The sequence below is a fragment of the Scyliorhinus torazame genome, chromosome 23, assembly GCF_047496885.1.
Source record: "Scyliorhinus torazame isolate Kashiwa2021f chromosome 23, sScyTor2.1, whole genome shotgun sequence".
NCBI lineage: Eukaryota > Metazoa > Chordata > Chondrichthyes > Carcharhiniformes > Scyliorhinidae > Scyliorhinus > Scyliorhinus torazame.
In genome coordinates this window covers 61,889,858-61,895,641 of record NC_092729.1, presented here as the reverse complement: position 1 = coordinate 61,895,641, position 5,784 = coordinate 61,889,858, and positions in this window count along the sequence as shown.

Below are 5,784 nucleotides of genomic sequence, written 5' to 3'. Positions count from 1 at the left end.
ACCTAACTCCCATCAGGCTTTTTCCCCTTTCTGCTCCTCAACTCTACCCACGCAGATTCTCTGCCTTCCAACCCTATATCGCTTCTGACTATAAATTGAATTCATTTCCTTACTAACAATGCAACCACGCTCCCTCATCCCAGCTGCGTGTCCTTTCTGGAGGGCATATATCATTGGCCATTTAAATGCCAGCCCTGATCCCCTTGCTGCCACGAGTCTGTGATGCCCCCAACATCGTACCGGCCAAATTTCAATTTGCGCGACCATCTTATTCACCTTGTTTCGTATAATGCGCGCATTCAGGTGCAACCCCCTCATTCCAGAATAGACCGCCACCACCGCCCCACTCCGTCATCATATTTGTCCCCTCTTTTGCTTTAGCTGAAGTTGGATTCCTGCCGCCTTCTCCTGTTGTACTCGGTGTTCTGGAAATTTTACTATCCTTTCTGGAGGCCTCGACCCCTTTAATTAAATTAAAGTCTTCTCCATTAACCTGCGCTTCTACCTTCTCCTTTAACTTGGAGTTTCTAAACCACGCCCATATGTTCGGGTCGCGCCCGGCACTGGATGGGTTCTGGAGGGGGGTTGCGAGAACTATATCTAAGGTGGTGAAAGTCCAGGTCAAGCCAAGTTGGGGGCTAGCACTATTTGGAGTGGCGGACGAGCCGGGTGTGCAGGAGGCGAAAGAGGCCGGCATTCTGGCCTTTGCGTCCCTGGTAGCCCGGCGGAGGATCTTGTTAGTGTGGAAAGATGCGAAGCCCCCCAGTGTGGAAGCCTGGATAAATGACATGGCAGGGTTTATCAAGTTGGAGAGGATAAAGTTTGCCTTGAGAGGGTCAGTGCAGGGGTTCTCCAGGCGGTGGCAACCGTTCCTAGACTATCTCGCGGAGCGTTAGATGAAGATCGGTTAGCAGCAGCAGCAGCAACCCGGGGGGAGGGGGGACATCTCTTTCGGGGGGGGGGGAGGGGGGGGGGGGAAGGCTGGACGGGGAAGGGGGTTTTCCTGGGGGCACTTGAGCAAGAAAATACATAAATGTTCAGGAAAGTTAATCTGTGCGGGAGGAATCGAATGTACAAAGTTCTGTATTATGTCGATTTGATATGTGTATGTCTTGCTCGGTGACTTTTCTTTTCTTTCTGTTAGGGGGGGGGTGGTTATATGGGTGAAAATTTTGTTGAAAAATTCTTAACAAAACATATTTTTAAATAAAAACTTGGAGTTTTTATCCCATAACCCAGTAACCCCACCCAATACTAAGGGCAATTCTGGACACTAAGGACAATTTAACATGGCCAGTCCACCTAACCTGCACATCTTTGGGCTGTGGGAGGAAACCGGAGCACCCGGAGGAAACCCACGCACACACGGGGAGGACGTGCAGACTCCGCACAGACAGTGACCCAAGCCGGAATCGAACCTGGGACCCTGGAGCTGTGAAGCAATTGTGCTATCCACAATGCTACCGTGCTGCCCGGTTGACTGGGACACATTTATTTCCAGGGGTTTGGATCTATAGAACTTGTACGGAGCATCCATGTGGGCATCTTGAAACAATATGTAGATAGTCCAACTAGGAAAGGGTTCGCACTGGATCTGGCACAGCGGAATGACCATGGCCAGGCTTTCGACATTTCTGTTGGGGAACATTTCATGAAGAGTGACCATAATCTATTTTGTTTTAAGGTACTGTTAGACAAAGTTAAGAGTTGTCCTCGGGTGAAGGTGCTAATTTGGTGGAAGGCTGATTATAACAATATTCGGCAGGAACTGAACAGTCCAGATTGGGAGGCGTGGGGAGGGGGGGGGGGGGGGGGAGGTGGGGGGGGAGGCGGATATTTGGGAGTATATCAACATCTAGCATGTGGAACGGTTTCTAATGTCAGTTGAAAGGAAGTCAGGACCGGGATGATCCTGTGAGGAAGAATAAGAAGGACAAGTTTTGGGAACCTTGGATAATGAGGGATATTGTTAGCCTGGTTCAAAGTAAAATGAAGCATGTGTAAGGGCTGGATGGCTGGGAACACACAAAGCCTGTGAGGAATATAAAGAAACCAGGAAGGAACATACGCTCGGAGTCAGGGCTTAAAGGGTCATGAAAAACGTCATCGGCAAACAGGATTAAATAAAAGCCCAAGTCTATTAGACATATATAATGAGCAAGAGATGAGCCAGGTAAAGGGTTGGCCAAGTGAAGGACAGCGGAGGGAATATCTGCTTGGAACCAGAGGAAATCGGAGAGGTACTGAATGAGTACTTTGCATCAGCATTTACCACAGAGAACGACTTGAGGAATGATGTGTCTGGGGAAGGGTGGGGTACATTGGTCAGCTCAGGCTTGTAGAGCCGAAGGGCCTGTTCATGTGCTGAACCTTTCTTTGTTCGTCTTCACCCCAGATGAGATGGCCAAACCCCTGCCCCAGACAGCACCAGAACCTGCGAGATTATCGATCTTGGTTCCAGTAAATAATACCAATGCCGGTAACTGTACTCTCCCCGATGACGCCTCCATTTCTTTCTCCGCCGCCCCGCTCCCCACACACACTTTAACCGATCCCTGTACCATGGTCAATTTGGTCATCCTCTCTCCAGTCCCCAATTCCACCCAATCAGGTGGAAAGAATGTCGAACTTTTTGGAGATGGACATGGGCTGAGGATCCTGTAACTCTGCCTCCTGGACTCCTCTACCTGGATCTCATCCCTCTCCCCACATCACCCTTCTTATGTTACGTGTCTCTTAGTTCCTCAGCTAGGTTATATTCATGTCCCATTTTTTGTAACCATATGTAATCATATATACATGACTCGTATCTCGTATTCCATAACTCTTATTTATGTCTTAATTATTTCCGACCTTATATTACCTATATTCCACTGAATTGTCTTCCAAAATTAGGTCTAAAAAATTATCTTTCTTCATATTGTTTAAATTAACTAGGAGCCTCCCTCACTCCAGGGATCGATGTTCAATAGGGGAATACACTCAGAATATCAGGAGCAACATTTGCCAAATGTTAAAATCTGTAAGATACGTCTACAATTTGACACAGCTGCCTCAGTTACAGAGACAGAGTGTCAAAGAGAATACCCTCAGCGGCTGAATATCCACAGGGTTTGGGAAAACAGAATTCAAAAGATCCAAAATCCTCTGAGATAAATATTGTTCACCTCGTTTCAGTCTTCAGTGGCGGCCCCTGAGACTGCGTCTCCCCTATCCAGATTGACCGGTGAGTGTCCACAGATACGGGTGGATATATCGCGATGCGGAGTAGGTATTTGAGTGAGACATGAGAGCAGAAGGACAGTGTACAGTTTATGGTATAAATAGTCTTCCTTGTACAGGCACACAGAGTGTAAAGAACAGATTGAATTATCTCAGCCAAAAAGTCAACTTGGCTGTCACAACATGGCAGACATGACAGAGACATGACTGCAAGATGCCCACAACTAGAAAGGCTGACCAAACAGCTAATAAAATCCACAAAAACGGTGCCTGAAAGCAACCTCGCAAGTGAAAACATCGGCATCACAGGAAACATTTACAATTTTTAAGGAAAATGAGAAAAGTTAGAAGATATGTGGGCCCTTTTAAACTGAAATTGAGCTGTTTTCAATTAAAAGAAGGTGGTGACAGATATGCTGAAGGATGGATTGCTTTCAGTATTTACATTAGAGGAAGAGATTGGCATGCCAGAGGTCTCAAGGACAATATTATTAAACAGGAGCAGGGATTTATTAAAATTCACACAGTCTGCGCATCACTAATGGAGAAATTACTAGTGTTGGAATGTGACAGATACCAAGGAATAGGCCCTTCCCATTCCAGGGGTTTTAAGGAAGGAGTTGGGAACATTGCAGATTCCTGAAATGACGAGTACCCGTGCTAGCAATGAACATGACCCTTATTCTGGAACTGTGTCTCCGAGTTCAACTAGTGAGCTCGTATGCATAATCCTCATGCTGTAAATGTGAGTCTTAGTTCTCCAGCGAGCTTATGTACATGACCATTAATCTGTAACCGTGTTTCTCAGTCACCCAGAGGTGTATGCACGTAATATATTTCATGTAACTGTCACCAAATTCTCAAGCAAGCTTCCTTACAGTACTCTTGTTCTGTAACTGGGCCCGCCAGTTCCACAGGGAGCTGACACACATGACGTTTGTTCTGTAACTGTATCTCCTGGTTAACAGGCAGTGTGCACACATGATCCTTACTCTGTAACTGTGTCTCCCAGTTAACAGGTAGTTTGTAAAAATGATCGTTATTCTGCAACGTTGTCTCCTAGTTCTATAGCGACATCATTTAAATATCACTTGTTCAATTGCTGTTTCTCCTAGGTCGCTGCCTATGAAATTTTCAATGGTTTTAATATTCATGTCCAATTTTTTCCGACCTTTGCTTCTATATTTCCGTCTAAATTTTCTTGCAAACTTTGGCCTCAACAATGATCTTCATTCACGTTATTTAAACTGTCTCGGATTCTGCCTCACCGACGGATCTGGTGAATAATTAAAGATCTCACAGGTAGACATCCTTTCGGAAGGAGCGGTCACAGTATGGTTGAATTTAAAATACAGATGGAGGGTAAGAAGCTAAAATCCTATTGCAGCTTCATCTGCTTAAGCAAAGGAGACGACACTGAGGGAGGAGTTGGCTAATGTAGACTGGGAGCAAAGACTTCATGGTTGGACAATTGACGAAACGTGGAGTACATTCAGAGTTTATTCATAGTGCTCCGCAAAGGTATGTTGCAGGGAAATTGAAGGAGTGGAGGAAAAGGGATAATCAACCATGGATATCGAAGGGAAAACGTGAATAAAAATCTAAACAAAGTGGCAAAGATTAGTGGGAAACTAGAGCATTTGGAAACCTTTGCAAGTCAATAGAAAGCCACGAAAAAAGAAATAAAGAAAAGGAAGATAGATTAAGAGACTAAAGTAGCTGAGAATATAAATGAAAAGGAGTGGCTAGGGTCAACATTGTTCCTTTCGAGTATGAGAACGGGATTTAATGATGGGAATTGAGGAAATGGCGATGGAGTGAACGAATATGTTGTGTCGGTCTTCACAGTATAAGCCACAAACAGCATGCCAATAATTAAAGGCAAGGAGGCTATGGCAGGTAAGGACCTAGAAACGATCATTATTACTAATGAGATAGTGTTGGGTAAGCTATTGGGGCTACAGGTACACACGTCTCCTGGCCATGATGGAATGCATCCCAGGGAACTAAAAGAGATGGCGGCGGAAATAGCAAATGCACTCGTGATAGTTTACCAAATGTCGCTGGAACCTGGGGCGATTCTGGCAGATTGGAAAACAGCAAATATGACGCCACTGATTTAAAAAGGAGGGAGACAAAAGGCCAGTTAGCTTAACTTCTGTAGTGGGGGAAATGCTAGAATTTATCATCAAGGAAGAAATACCGAGACATCTGGATCGAATGTGTCCCAATAGGCAGACGCAGCATGGGTTCATGAAAGGACGGTCATGCTTCACTAATTGTCTGGAATTCTATGAGGGCATTACTAGCTCGGTAGACAACGGGGAACTCGCGGATGTGAGGTATCTGAATTTCCAGAAGGCATTCGACAAGGTACCGCACGAAAGGCTGCTACATCAGTTAAAGGTGTAAATTGTTACGGGTAATACAGTAGAATATATAGAGGATTGGTTAACTGAAAGAAAGCAAAGAGTGGGGAAAACAGTTTTTTTCTTGTTGGTGATCATTGGCTAGTTGTGTTCCTCGTGGATCAGTGTTGAGATCGCAATTGTTTACAATTTA